The sequence below is a fragment of the Jatropha curcas genome, chromosome 4, assembly GCF_041381405.1.
Source record: "Jatropha curcas cultivar XTBG-Jc1 chromosome 4, XTBG_Jcur_1.0, whole genome shotgun sequence".
Taxonomy (NCBI): Eukaryota; Viridiplantae; Streptophyta; class Magnoliopsida; order Malpighiales; family Euphorbiaceae; genus Jatropha; species Jatropha curcas.
The window spans coordinates 13,349,520-13,365,981 of NC_143154.1; positions in this window are offsets into that span (position 1 = coordinate 13,349,520).

A 16,462-nucleotide genomic window follows, 5' to 3' on the forward strand; every position below is an offset into this window, starting at 1 on the left:
TCTAAACTTACAAGTTGGGCCCAAACCCAAAGCATATTATCGCAACTCCCAATCCAGAAATCTTCTAACTTCTCAAGGATTATTATTTGACATTAAATATTAAATTAATTTTTAAAAACATATATATACCTACTATTTAAATTAATTATTCTAAATGAACTATTATTATTATGATTATTATTGAGTAAATTGAAGAAATGTTCTAGAACTTGATTAAATCAATCAAAATAAATCAAACCACTTAAAAACTATACATTAACTAGATCAAACTGGGGAAATAAGCCAAACCAGTTGAAAATCATAAGAATCTAGAAATTTCTATTAGTCAAACCAGAAATTGATTCTTATGGGAAATCAATTGGACCAAATCACTCAACCCCTCACCCTCACCCTCTCCTTCTCCTCTCACTATCACTGACGGTCCCCTCTTCCTTTCCCTCCGGTTTTTCGGCTGAAACTTCATGGAATCCGGCAAGTGAGGACTCGAAAACCATCTACTCGATGCTAGGAAGCACAATGGAACCTCAGTTCACACATTAGTTGCATGGATTGAGAGAAATTGCGTGGAAAAATGTTTGGTACTGTGAATACTCAAATTTTGAGGCTCAAAAAGCCTGTTTTTCCGGCCGCGGCGGTGGCGGCCGCCCTTAAAGGCGGCGGTAGCCGCTATCGCCGGCGGCGGCAGCCGCCGGCGACAGAGGCTGCAGTCGCCTGTGAATACCCATTTTTTTGAGGCTCACAAAGCCTGTTTTTCTCGGACTGCAGACAGTCCGGCCGGACCCGAGGCCATTTTGGAAGTTCACCGAAAGTATGCCAATATGGTACTTAAAACGTCTGGGACGTCGCGAGGATCATGGAACTGGTCCCGGAATATTTTTTGGAGGTCCGGAGCTCCCGGAAAAGCCTCCGGACCGAAAAAATCAGCAGAACCGCCGGCCCCGCCACCGAGGTCCGGCGGCCCGGCCGCCAGAGCGGGCTGCCGGAGCGGACCGCCGAACCCCGGCGGCCAGGCCGCCGAAACAGTCCGTTTTTGCCTATAAAAGCAGCCCCGGGCCTTCTGTTTTCGAGACTCAGTCTGTGTTGACGGACGCTCCTTCTCCCTTAAGCTCCTTGCGATTCTTTACTGCTTTTCTGCATTTTTTATTTAGCTTTATTATTTCTTGCTTTGTTATTTGGTCATTAAAAATAAAATTAATTAATATTCCTTTAACGAGGAGCTTAACCTGGAGTTAAGAAGTGGCCGCCGATTAAATCAGGTACATGAACTAAACTCTGCCTATTTAATTTTAGCATTTCATACATATTTCTCTTCTACTCCTAATAACTCTACAGCTGCATAAACACATTCATGTCATCAATTAGGCAAATAAACTGCCTCAATCAAATATGATTAAGCTTAAATATCCGGTTAATTAATAATCATGGTATTAATGCTAAATCCGACAATATTGGCTAAAAAGCCTAGTTAATTAATAACTACGGTTTAATTGCCTTTATTTCAAACAGTCCGGCTTAAGTCCAATTAATCAATAATTGTGGCTAAAAAGCCTTAATCAATCACGTTTTGGCAACAAATTGCCTACAATTAAATCAACCACATTTTGGCAACAAATTGCCCACGGTTCAATCAATTTTGGCAAACAAATTGCCTATAAATTAGATTAACCGCTTTTTAGCGACAAATCACTTAAATCAGAAGCTTTGGCAAAATGCCTTAGAGTTAATCTATCTTTTGGCTAAAAGCCTTCAAACAATCATTTTGGCGACAATCGCCTAAATCACATCAACTTTTGGCAAAAATTGCCTAAATCAATTCATTTTGGCTAAAAGCCTTAAATCAGTCATTTTGGCGACAAACGCTCGAATAATCACTTTTGGCAAACAAATTGCCTAAATTAAGCTTTTGGCTAGAAGCCTTCAAATACCAACTTTTGGCACATTGCCTTAATCACTTTGGCGACAAAATCGCCTAACCTTTTTTAGGCAAAAATTGCCTAAATCAACACATTTTGGCTAAAAGCCTTCAAATACCGACTTTTGGCACAAATGCCTTAATCATTTTGGCGACAATCGCCCAACAAAACATCTTTTGGCAATAATAAGCCCAAACATCAATTTTTGGCAAACTAATTGCCTAAATCAATCCTTTTGGCTAGAAGCCATTAAAATCAACATATTTGGCATCAAATGCCTAAAAATCAATCAATTTTCAGGCAAAATGCTTAAACAAAATGCACAAAGCATACACACACTCATGCACAAAGCATACACGCACTCATGCATAAAGCATACCCATTCAAAGCCCTCTAAAAGAGGCCTATCGAACTACGTTGACTTTGATCTTCCATTCAAACAGAAGTACGTAGGCACGTTTGGGATCTAACCCCGAGCGGCAAGTCAAAATCACATAAACACTTTCATTTGGTCCAATTGCATCATTTACCCTGCAAAGCATTCATCGGTTAGTTAATCAGCATGACATAGTCTCGGGATCCACCTCGGGTTCGTAGACCATGCCTTAATCATTGGGTTAATTAATCTAGCATTTAGGTTAATTAAAAATTGGAGTCACTTAGGGTTTTTCCTAGTTTACCCTAAAAATAATTAAATAAGGTGGCGACTCACACATCACGTGCATTTCTTCCTTAGTGACATGCATTCACATGCTATGATGTTCGGGGGAGGGGTTCACAGTTTGGCGACTTCACTGGGGACTTATGTAATCATTTTGCATGAAGAGGACTACAATTGCTATGTAAACTAACCTGCCCTTCTTTAGGGTATTATTTTACGATGCTTTGTTTTGCCGGGTACCTTGACACGAATCAAGTATTCTTTCTTTAAGAATACTGGATAAAGAAATTTGGATTTAATTGTAAAGTTTAATGAAAACATTTAAATTTGTTGATTTATTTGCACGATTGAGAATCTTTTTCTCCATTGCATAAAAAATGAATTTCAAATGAATTTCTTCTCTCTCTGTTCAAATTTCTGAGTCTGGATAGCAAGTAGCGCTGATCGGCAAGTCTCTTTGATTATGTCGACGGACAGCCAAAGCGTCCTCCCTGTTACCGCAAACCATCCCTAATCCTTTTGGGGGTGGCCCATGGGTATGCGTACCGTTGGACCCACGCGAAACTCTTTGTTTCACATGTGGTTAGGTATATCCTTACTCAAGGTTCAAGGGTCCCTTAATAAGCCAATTCTCTATTTGTGTCATAGCCTATAGAACCTATCCTTTAGGACTGTATGCACCCAATGATGCTGAATCATTCCATTAAAAATGAATTATGTTTTGATGTTGTGCGCATTCACGCATTCATCGCATACTTCACAAAAAAAAAACATTCCATTTCAAAGCTGGAAAATCACATTTTGGTCCCTGAGACTTGATAAATTACATTTTGGTCCCTGAGACCTGGAAAATTACATTTTGGCCACAGAGGCCCAAAAATTCTTAATTTGGCCCCAAAGGCCCAAAAATGCCCAATTTGGCCACAAAGGCCCAGAAGTTCACATTTTGGCCCCTAAGGCCCAAAAATTTCCAATTTGGCCACAGAGGCCCAAAAATTTCCAATCTGGCCACAGAGGCCCAAAAATTCTCAATTTGGCCCCAGAGGCCCAAGAATACCCATTTTGGCCCCAGAGGCCCAAAAATTTCCAATTTGGCCACAGAGGCCCAAAAATTTTCAATTTGGCCACAGAGGCCCAAAAATTCTCAATTTGGCCCCTAAGGCCCAGAAGTTCACAATTTGGCCACTAAGGCCCAAAAGTTCACATTCTTGGCCATAGAGGCCCAAAAATTCCCAATTTGGCCTAAGGCCCAAAAATTCACATTTTGGCCCCTAAGGCCCAAATTTTTTTTTCTTGAGAACTTAGGGCCTTTCGAAAAGTCGAGGTGTCTAGCCCTAAGCACTCCACCTTACATATCACACTCCATTGGGTCCTACCCTAGGTGTCCTAGCATACCAACACTACCCTACCTCACACTATCTCACATAACCTATGAAAACACCTTATATAGGATAGTCTAATCATTTTGACTATGTCCTTTTACAGGTACCCCTCCAAAGATCACCTGTACCCGAAACACCAACTGAGCTCTCACCCACAAGTCCAACAACCCCGACTGCACCAATGGCATCGCTTGCTGATATCCAAACCCTCATTGAACAACTGGAGGCCAGACTGGAGGCCAGAATGAATGAGGCCCTGGCCGCCCAAAGGGCCGCCCTGATAGCTGAATTGGGTAATGGGAATGGTAATGGAAATTTGGCCGGAGGAAGTGGACCTGCTGCCTCCAATCAGGGTCCTGCAGTTGAACCAACAAACCCTACCCTAAACCTGGATGATGTACCCTCCAAAACTGCTTCTGAGCTGGAAGCTCGGAGAATGAGAGAGAAGCTAGAACTCCTGGAAAGATCTATCACTGCTCTCAAAACCCACAAAGAAGTGGTGGACATGGACTCCTTGTCTTTGTTCCCCGAGGCAAGACTGCCAACCAAATTCAAAATGCCCAACATGGACAAATTCGACAGAACCACTTGTCCTAAAACTCATTTGAAAATGTATGTGGGTGCCCTTAACCCATTCGGATTGAGCAGCGAGCTCCTTGCTCAGTTGTTCCAACAATCTCTGACGGGTGCTGCTTTGAGGTGGTTTGTCAGCTTGGATCGCTCTAAGATGAAAACATGGGAAGATATCTGTAATGCCTTCAATTCACAGTATCACCATAACATGGAGGTGGATGTCACTCGAAGAGAACTAGAAACCACCAAGCAGAAAAACAATGAACCCTTTTCCTCGTTCCTTACGAGGTGGAGGGCCAAGGCCGCCCAGATGATTAACCGGCCCTCTGAACAAGAACAGGTGGACATAATAATAAAGAACCTACAACCTGTCTACCAACACCAACTTCAAACACAGTACTTGCCTACGTTCCAGTCGCTCATTGCTACTGCAACTAAGGTGGAAGACTTAATCCAGTTGGGTCAACTCAAAGAAGACTCATACAAGAAGCAGAATCATGCTGGACTTTGAAAAACCGTTTACAAGACCTGGTTGACAATGGGTCCATCATCCCCAAGAGCAAGCTGAATATCAACCAATCCCTTGCCTAACCATGGGATTAATGCAAAAAAAAAATTGCTGAATAAGAATCTTTCGATCCTTTCGAACTTTTCTTAGAAATGAATGAAGTTTGTGTCTGAGAAGGTTGAGATCAAACCTGCAAAAGAACAAAGGAATTGTTCAAGACCAACGACAACCTGTTTGATCGATTTAAGCATCGAGAAGAACAAAGTCACTACAGTCAATCCAATCCTAGTCCATCACAGTCCACCTAGAGTCTATCTTTTAGGATCTAGTTTTTTCTTTTCATTTTCATTTCCATTCAAGTTTTCATTTGTAAATCTAAGTGTCTTTGTACACAAATTTTGTCTTATCAATAAAAAGGGATCAGTTTACGTTCCAATCATGTTTATACTCTTTCCCTATCCTTTCCTGTGAAAGCACAAAAAAAAAAAAGTCGAAAAAAAATAATAAAAAATTAAAAAAAATGATGAAAAAAAAAAGATAATAAAAATTGGCTAAGAAAAATGCATTCATCCTTTCATTTGCTCTGCATCAATCAAAGCTGGGGGCATCCTAAGAAGCACCATTAAAGGGGAAGTTTTGAAGAGTAATCATGGAAAGGATCCAGCAAAGGGTATGCAAGACTTCAAACAGTACCGAGGCAAAGCCGATTGAAGGAGTTAGGGCCAGAATGGTTTCTCCAAAAGCCCAGTAATGGAAGATGCTCCAACAGAGAGGTGTCTGAATTTTGAGCTTAAAAGCGACAGAATAAGGAACTTATGTTTGGAATTAGGTTGGGTCGGCGCGAAGTCGCAATGCTATCCATACACGACTCAAGTCATCTCAGAATCAAGTTGCCTCGAAATTCTTTATGGAGAGGCTGCTTCCAAACAAGCAAAAGAAAAAAATGGGTCAAAAGGAACTTCTAAACAAAAGAAAGAAATCAAGGACAAAGCTACAGGAAATCAAGTTGTCAAAAACGGGTCAACTGCAAGCTCTCCGTTAAATTCAAGCCCATCAAGGGTAGATGACAAATCATTTCAGCCATAAGGATAAAGATCAAGCGGTTGCTCATATTTAAAAAAAAAAAAAAGGCAAGTTAAAAGAAGCAGTCATTTTCACAAATTGGATGACAACAAACACCTTGAAAATCAAGCGCCAAGCATGGCACAAGTACAAGTGTCCTTATAAACAAGGATCATTTCTCAAAATAAGGAAAAGGAAGAGTCTCCTCAAAATTCCTTATGGAGAGGAGAACCATTGAGGAAATAAGTTTCAAATTCAGAGGAAGATAAAGTTCAAGAAAAGGAATCAAATTAACCTCAAGAATTCAAACATGGCGAAGCCACAAACTCAAAGCATAAAAGCTTCTTCAACACTCAAGCCACTAAAGTTACCACCACAATGTGGGTATTCAAAACTCTTTGTGATGAATACAAGTCATATTTCAGTCAACCAGTGGTAAAACCACTACAACAACAAAGTCAGATTCGCCTAGAGCTCGAGTCAATAAGTTGATTCAACATCAAATCGGGAAGGAATCCCATAAAGACATCCAGTCGGGAATGAATCCCGTAAAGACAGCAAGCCGGGAAGAAATCCCGCGAAGAAATCAAGGCAGCAATGAATTCTGCATCAACATCAAATCGGGAAGGAATCCCGTAAAGACATCCAGTCGGGAATGAATCCCGTAAAGACAGCAAGCCAGGAAGAAATCCTGCGAAGAAATTAAGGCAGCAATGAATTCTGCATCAACATCAAGTCGGGAAGGAATCCTGCAGAGACATCCAGTCTGGAAGGAATCCCGTAAAGACATCAAGCCGGGAAGAAATCCCGCGAAGAAATCAAGTCAGAAATGAATTCTGTATTAATATCAAGTCGGGAAGGAATCTCGAAGAAATCAAATCGGAAATGAATTCCACAATCAGCATTAAGGAGGAATTGAATTTTGCCCCAATAGCAAGTCGGAAATAAATTCCGCACCAAGACGGAAAGGAATTCCGCACTAAAGCCGGAGATGAATTCCGCACTAGCCGAGCACGAAGTTCGCATCTCGGAAGGAACTACGAAAGACCTGATTCTCCCCATCCCCCGAAGAGCTCTTGGAGATACGTAGGCAGCCACAAAGGCGCGGTCACAAACATAAGTTTGCATCATAAAAAGCATTTTCTCTTTGCCAATATAAAAAATAAAAAAAAATAAAAAAAAAGAGAAGAAAAGAAAAATAAAAAGCTGGAGTTGGAAACCCGAAAGGGCGGCTTCAGGCAAGAATTGAGCCCGCTAGGCTGAAAACCCGAAAGGGCGGTCTAGGCAAAAGTTAGGGCAAAGAGCCTACTAGAGTCGAAAACCCGAAAGGGCGGCTACTAGGCAAAAGTTAAGGCAAAAAAAAAAAAAAGTGCTTTCATGAATTCTTTTAGAGAGTCCATTTTCCGTAGGATAAACAGCAAAGTGTGTCCTTAAAATAAAAAAAAAAATTTCCCCTTCAAAGGTCTCGTTGGGAGTATATAAATTTTTTTTTTTCCAGGAATCACTGAGTTTCCTTCGAGTCAAAATTCACTATAAGAAAAATTTGAGTCTCTAAATCGAGTCTCCAATGAGTCTCTAAAATCAAATCTCCATCACCAGTGGTCACTCCACAATGAGTCACAAAACTCGAGTCATTCTCAAAAGTTTGTTTTGAAAGCATCACTCTTTGAGTCATTCCTCAAAAAAAGAGAGAGAGGAAAAGTCAATTCAATCCCCGGGGTTTCCAAAACAACCCTAAAAATGTCAAACATAATCGTTGAGAGGTAATGTCAAACATAATCATTGAGAGGTAATCCTTTAATACCTCGTCTCCACTCGGACCATCGTTTCCTCGATCCTTTCAGACGAGCGATGTCATCCACATTGTCCGTTTCCTCGAGTCATATAAGTGGCTTTGTTCTCTTTGATTCCTCAACTGATTGGACAAGTACAATACCAATGTTTTGAAGTATTCCATGGTTAGCACCATTCTGGGGGCAAGAAGTGATAAGAACCTTCACCATTCTCCCATCACAGAAGTAATCACAGAATTTTTAGTCTTTCATTAAGAAGAAATTCTATTTCAGCTAATAAGGGCATCAATTCTCTCAAGCAGGGGGCAAAATCCTCCAAGTCGGATTCAGGGGCATGTGTTGTAAAAAAAAAAACATACACAACCCAGGGTGAAACCCAACCATCGTCAACCTCTTTTACACAAACCCAGGGTAGAACCCGGTTAATGGTTAACCTTTTTCTTACATAAAACCTAGGGTGAAGCCCCAACCAATAACCAACCATTTTTCATCCAAAACCAAGCCATTTGATCATTTCGACTTTAGGTGGACCCTTGGTTCTCAAAGAAAAAAAAATTAAAAATAAAACAAATCTCTTTTCAAGCCCTCATTACGAGGCAAAACATCTTTTCAAGTCCTCTAAGAGGCAAAATCTCTTTTCAAGCCCTCATTAAGAGGCAAACCATCTTTTCAAGTCCTCTAAGAGGCAAAACATCCCTTTTCAAGCCTTCATTAAGAGGCAAAATCTCTTTTCAAGCCCTCATTAAGAGGCAAAACATCTTTTCAAATCCTCGAAGAGGCAAAATCTCTTTTCAAGCCCTCATTAAGAGGTAAAACATCTTTTCAAGTCCTCTAAGAGGCAAAACTTCTTTTTAAGTCCTCAAAGAGGCAAAAACATCTTTAAGTTACAAACTTAAATCCATGCATTTGATCATTTCATTTCAAAGAAAAAACCCACGACGGGGTTTCCTCTTCTGCCCATCCTCAAAATTTGCTCCTTCAGACGGCCACTGGCTCTCATAAATCATTTTTTATGATAGCCAGTGGGGGGCAACTGTGAATACTCAAATTTTGAGGCTCAAAAAGCCAATTTTCCCGGCCGCGGCGGTGGCGGCCGCCCTTAAAGGCGGCGGTAGCTACTATCACCGGCGACAGCGGCTGCAGTCGCCTGTGAATACCTATTTTTTTGAGGCTCACAAAGCCTGTTTTTCTCGAACTGCAGACAGTCTGGCCGGACCGGAGGCCATTTTGGAAGTTCACCGAAAGTATGCCAATATGGTACTTAAAACGTCCGGGACGTCGCGAGGATCATGGAACTGGTCCCGGAATATTTTTTGGAGGTCCGGAGCTCCCGGAAAAGCCTCCGGAGCAAAAAAAATCAGCAGAACCGCCGGCCCAGCCACCGAGGTCCGGCGGCCCGGCGGCCAGGCCGCCCGAGCGGGTTACCGAACCCGGCGGCCCAGCCGCTGAGCTCCGGCGGCCCGGCCACCGGACAGGACCGCCGAACCCCGGTGGCCCAGCTGCCGAGACAGGCGGCCTGGCCGCTGAAACAATCCGTTTTTGCCTAGAAAAGCAGCCCCGGCCCTTCTCTTTTCGAGACTCAGTCTGTGTTGACGGACGCTCCTTCTCCCTTACGCTCCTTGTGATTCTTTACTGCTTTTCTGCATTTTTTATTTAGCTTTATTATTTCTTGCTTTGTTATTTGGTCATTAAAAATAAAATTAATTAATATTCCCTTAACGAGGAGCTTAACCTGAAGTTAAGAAGTGGCCGCCGATTAAATCAGGTACATGAACTAAACTCTGCCTATTTAATTTTAGCATTTCATACATATTTCTCTTCTACTCCTAATAACTCTACAGCTGCATAAACACATTCATGTCATCAATTAGGCAAATAAACTGCTTCAATCAAATATGATTAAGCTTAAATATCCGATTAATTAATAATCGTGGTATTAATGCTAAATCCGACAATATTGGCTAAAAAGCCTAGTTAATTAATAACTACGGTTTAATTGCCTTTATTTCGAACAGTCCGGCTTAAGTCCAATTAATCAATAATTGTGGCTAAAAAGCCTTAATCAATCACGTTTTGGCAACAAATTGCCTACAATTAAATCAACCACATTTTGGCAACAAATTGCCCACGGTTCAATCAATTTTGGCAAACAAATTGCCTATAAATTAGATTCACCGCTTTTTAGCGACAAATCGCTTAAATCAGAAGCTTTGGCAAAATGCCTTAGAGTTAATCAATCTTTTGGCTAAAAGCCTTCAAACAATCATTTTGGCGACAATCGCCTAAATCACATCAACTTTTGGCAAAAATTGCCTAAATCAATTCATTTTGGCTAAAAGCCTTAAATCAGTCATTTTGGCGACAAACGCCCGAATAATCACTTTTGGCAAACAAATTGCCTAAATCAAGCTTTTGGCTAGAAGCCTTCAAATACCAACTTTTGGCACATTGCCTTAATCACTTTGGCGACAAATCGCCTAACCTTTTTTAGGCAAAAATTGCCTAAATCAACACATTTTGGCTAAAAGCCTTCAAATACCGACTTTTGGCACAAATGCCTTAATCATTTTGGCGACAATCGCCCAACAAAACATCTTTTGGCAATAATAAGCCCAAACATCAATTTTTGGCAAACTAATTGCCTAAATCAATCCTTTTGGCTAGAAGCCATTAAAATCAACATATTTGGCATCAAATGCCTAAAAATCAATCAATTTTCAGGCAAAATGCCTAAACAAAATGCACAAAGCATACACACACTCATGCACAAAGCATACACACACTCATGCATAAAGCATACCCATTCAAAGCCCTCTAAAAGAGGCCTATCGAACTACGTTGACTTTGATCTTCCATTCAAACAGAAGTACGTAGGCACGTTTGGGATCTAACCCCGAGCGGCAAGTCAAAATCACATAAACACTTTCATTTGGTCCAATTGCATCATTTACCCTGCAAAGCATTCATCGGTTAGTTAATCAGCATGACATAGTCTCGGGATCCACCTTGGGTTCGTAGACCATGCCTTAATCATTGGGTTAATTAATCTAGCATTTAGGTTAATTAAAAATTGGAGTCACTTAGGGTTTTTCCTAGTTTACCCTAAAAATAATTAAACAAGGTGGCGACTCACACATCACGTGCATTTCTTCCTTAGTCACATGCATTCACATGCTATGATGTTCGGGGGAGGGGTTCACAGGTACCATCGTAGTGCCATTTTTTGGCAATTCAAGCCGTTTCGGGCAAGCCCAGAGCGCGAGGTCAATGCCAAACAACTCCTCTCTTCTCCCTCTTTTATTTGATGGCCTTCCCATTGACTATTATAGCCGGAATCGAAAAACCCAAAATGGTCACCTCTGAACCTTTCCGGCCAATTTTCAACCAAATAGTTTACACTCACCTTGATTTGATCACATATTAGTGATCCTTTCGTCGAAATGAATAAAATGATGTATTGTTTGTAAATTTTGGTGAAGGTTCGATTTTCCGGCCACCGTGTATGGTGGCCGGCTTCAGAGATCCGGTGGTCAGCTGGCGAGTCTTCGGCGAGGCCCTGAGAGGCAGAATCATCTTCTCCTCGTACAGATCGTGGAATTATAGTCCGATTTTCGATTGGTACGCTCTAAGACCTAGCTCCTCCTTTTTGGTATAAATTTCAAATTTAAACTTATTAGTTAATTAAGTTGATTTCGATTAAATAGATAATTGAATATGATTCTTGTTAGGGAATCTCGATAGATAAATATACTTAATTCTGAAAATTAAGAATATAAGTTATTTAGAATAATTGTTATGAATTGAAACGTGAAAGATAAATTGAAATTTTTATGAATATTGTTATTTTTATATGGATAGCTATAGTGTGAAGTCTAGAACGTATTGAGTTAAAAATGAATATTCTTAAATGATAATACTTATAAACTTGAATTGACAAATGATAAAAAATATATTTATATGTAGTTATTACAGTTGAATATGGTAGATGGTATTATAATGATGGAGGATGGGCTTTAGATTGGATTGTTTTGCCCGATGGATGGGCTGTGTGTACAGTGTTGATATTTGTGATGTATAAAGTATGGATAACTGTGAACCCCTACCCCGTATATCAAGCATACAAATGCATGTGACTAAGGCAGAAATGCACGTGAATATATGAGTCGCCACCTTGTTTAATTGTTTTAGGGTAAACTAGGAAAAAACCCTAAGTTGCCGGAAGCTCGGCGGCTCGGCCGCCGGTGCCCGGCGGCTGGGTCGTCGTGTCTCGGTGGCTCGGGCCGCCGGTGCCCAGCAGCTCGGGCCGCCGGTGCCCGGCGGCTTGGCCGCCGGAAGCCAGCGGCTGGACCGCCGTGCCTGGGGGTTTTGCTACTTTAACACTCCGGGAGCTTTTTCGGGAATTCTGGGCCTCCAAAAAATATTCCGGGACCAGTTCTGTGATCCTCGTAATTTTTTGGACATTTCAAGTACCATATTGGCATATTTCCGGTGAACTTTCCGAGTGGCCTCCGATCCGGCCGGACTGTTTGCAGTCCGGGAAACTGGCTCTTTGAGCCTCAAAATTTGGGTATTCACAGTTGCCCCCCACCGGCAGCCATAAAAAAGATTTATGGGAGTCGGTGGTTGTCTGAAACACAAATTTTGAAAACGGAAATCGGACGCGTCCGGGAGACCCGCCTTTTGGCTACTTGCTTATAAATAGCCTAAGATTACTCATTTTACTCATTCTAAACTTTTACGTACCAAAACTCTCTCAAATCCTCTCAACTCTCAAAGCTACAAGGCCGCCTTCTTCTATGGCTCCTCCAAGCTATTGCAGTGATGAGGACTTCCTCGAGTCCCTAGGGATTACCCTCGACGAGGTCGACCTCATGGCAGACGCAGATACTCACGCCTCCAGGTCCGGTATCTACGCCCAGGTAAGTCCTCTTTCACTCTTATGCGTGCAAGTTATATTATTTGGGCCTTAGGCCAAAATTGTGATTTCTGGGCCTTAGGCCAAAATTGTGAACTTTTGAAAACATTTCCTGTGCTTAATTATCATGCATGCTAGGACAGAACTAAGATGTTTCCCCTTAGTAAGGAACCGAGAGGTAACTCTTAGGTTGATTTTACCTTTTTAGGATTGCCGCATCAAATTGGATGTGGGTGAGAGTTCTGTGGCTGGGATTCCACTCGAACTATTCGATCCCAACTGTCTGGTTGGCGCGATCATCCGACCATCTTACTTGGGCTATTTGAGACACTTCGACATGGCACGGAGTAACTACAAGGAGTTATTGTGTGCCTTGGCCGAAAGGTGGTGGGATACCACTAATACTTTCCATTTCTCTTGGGGCGAGCTGACAATGACCCCTACAGACTTTTCTGTGATATCCGGGATCCCTTTCGGGACTCGGCCGATCGAGCTATATGATGATTGGAGGATTGATATCTCCTCTGACCGAATGGTGGAGCTGATTGGGATAGACCTGCCTCGGCTGGTTGAACCAGGTTCTGCTACCCCTGCTTTGAGCGTTTCCAGACGCTGGTTATCTCTCCAGGCCCCTAGCATCTATGCCAGCTACGGACGGGGAGAGTTGACGGCTACCCAGGTGGCCAGGTTCACTTTGTTGTTGTTGTTTGCTTCGACCTTTTGGTCTAACAGGAAGGAGAAGTTTAATCCTTCTATCTTGAAGAGCTTGGAAAATTTGGCTCTTTTAAAGGAGTATGACTGGGCCGGTGCTATCCTGAGTCGCATGTATGATGATATGTGTGACCTGAGCCGAGGCCATGGTAAGCTTAGCGGGACTTTCTATTTCTGGGAGGTAATGTAAAGAACATTCTCCATTTCTGTATTTTCCTGTTTAGCTTGATTTTCCTATCTCACTGATTCTTTCCCTTCTCATTTTTTTTTTTGCAGACTTGGGCATTCGAGTACTTCCCTTACACTCGCCCAGAGTTACTTCAGACTAATCCTAGATCAGAGCTGGCGCCCTCGGCTTGGAGATGGTACAAATCAAACCTTCACCCCATCCGGCACAATAAGTCGCTGAAGGAGCTGAGAGCCTTTTTCGATACTTGCGCTCTGGGGCAGGTATATGCTTAGTATTTTTGGATATGTTAAAAAAAAAGATTTATTAACATATTTACATCTTTTATAGGCCGACGTGGGGCTGATGCCTGCCCGTTTACAAAGTTGGATTCAGGCTGATCCCGTCTTTCAACAGTCAGATGCCTTGTCTCAGCGGAGAGTGGTCTTGTCACACCCCGTCATACGACGATATTATTTGGGTGAGAGAGTGGATGTTCAGCTAAGAGGCTGTCGCTCTGTCCCTTTTCCCCCCCTGAGGATATGCGAGCGGGCAAACAAATGCAGCTTACTACTGCTCATACTGAAGGTATCTCTCACTTGGAGTTCATCATGGAAGGAGATTACGATGAGTTCTGTGCAATTTCTCTGATGCTGCCTATTGGATCTCGGCTGGGTAATATCCCGAGGTCGGCTCCTTCTCAGCCGCTCGGTACCCGTTCTTCCCGGGCTTCGGGTCCCTCAACTAGGACTCCAAGGAGGAGGCCCATGGCAAACCCGACTTCTTCCACCCCGGTTGAGAGGAGGCCGTCGCAGGCCGGGCCTAGCCGGGCGGCAGGTCCTTCCAGGGCTCCCCGGGCTATTTTGGAGGCTACCGGGTCGCTTCATCCAGACCTGGCCAATCTATGTCTTCCATATAGTGTTTCCTACTTCGTCCCTAACAGTCCTCCAGTTTTTCGAGAGGTCTCCCTGGAGGGTGTGGATCACACAGTTCTTCCTTCCGAGGATATCACCGAGGTAAATCCTGGCACATTTCTCAAAGGAAAATGATTCCTAGGAGATATTGACTTGTATTTTTCTTTGTATGATTTTCCAGGTTCCTGTCGGGCTAGTCAACCAGATGATGGAGCTGTTTCTCGGGATGCAGCAGGAATTAGCTGCGGCCTGGACCCAGATAGCCTTCGAGGATCAGAGGGGGAGGAGGCCCCGTCGTTGATAGATTTTCTTGCTTTCCTTTATTTCCCTTTTGCTGTATTTTCTGTACCGAATCTTGGCTGTATCTATTGTGCTGAACTTTATTTGTACCTGCACTTGATTAGTATAAAAAAAAAAAATGTATGCATGGAAAAAAAAAAATTTGCTTTATCAAAAACATTTCTCTTTTTCTTTCTATATATATACACACTTTAATATATATATATATATATGTATGTATATATCCCCCCCCTTTTTTTTTTTTTTGCCGCCGGCTAGGGCGGTTGCCGGCGGCCGGGTCGGCGGCTGGGTCGGCGGCCTGGCCGCCGGACTCGGGCGGCTGGGCCGCCGGCTCCGGCGGCTGGGCCGCCTGCGGGCGCGCCCTTCCTCTATTTAAAGCATTTTTTTCTCTCTTTTTTTTTCATTCACTCCTATTTTTCAAGCCATCCAGAATTTGGTTAGTCTTTTTTTTCTTCCTCTTCCTTTCTTCTTTTTTTTTTATTATTATTTTTTATTATTACAGTATTCTTATTTATTTTATTTTCCCTTTTTTTTTTAGAACACAATAAATAATAACAAGAAAAAATAAAAAAGAATAACTAAAAGGACAATGAATCCCTTCTACAACCATAGCATGCACAACTGGACTAGGAGTCTCTCCAAAGTTGAAAAGATCAACTTGGGGAGGTATGGTCTCTCCCCCGTTATTACTCTTAGGGGTGTAGTAGTTGACTGGATTTTCTTAAGGGCCTGTATTAGACTTTGGGATCCTGAGGCCCATGTTTTCCGGTTTGGGGCGATGATGGAGGAAATGTGCCCTCTCTTTGAGGAGTTTTGTGCAATTATAGGGTGTGACCCCAATGCCCCTTTGGTCAAGCATGAGGTAAAAATTGGGTATGTTAGGTCATTTGAGACCCTGTTTCAGCTCAACCGACCCCAGGCTAGGGCTATGATTGTTGATGACCAAAAAGCAATTCTGCTGCCTCTGATTGACGAATTCTCAGAGGCTTGCCCAGATGACCCAAACCGGATGAGGCTGAGGATGCGGGCCTTGGTTTTCTGTTTATTGGCTGGCTTTATATTTAACCGGGACCCAGGCTTTGGGGATTTCAGGCTTTGGGGACTTGCGTCTTTGCCCCATGGTTCTACAAATGGAGGATATGGGTTGTATTGGCGGCATTGTGCTGGCAGAAACCATCAGGAGCCTTGACAGGGTTGCTTTGGGGTTTGATGACTGGACAGTTTCTCCCATTATTCTCTAGGTATTTCTCTTTATTATTTTTTCATTTTTTTCTTTTTAAACCATTCCCTCGTAATATAAAGGATCCATTACTCAGGTTTGGTTGAAGGATCACCTACAAGTGGTTGCTGCTCCTACTTCCCTTCCTTATAACCCATCTCAGTATCGCATGCGGAGGATCTTAATCTCGCATCCCACTAGTGATGCATGGGCTTCATGGTTGATCGAGTTGGGCCCAAACGAGATATTGTGGTTCATCTCTTGGTACAACATCAACCGTTTTATCCAGGTTAGCCTTCATCACACCCGAGTTTACCTTCTGGGCCTTACACATTGTACCTGGTA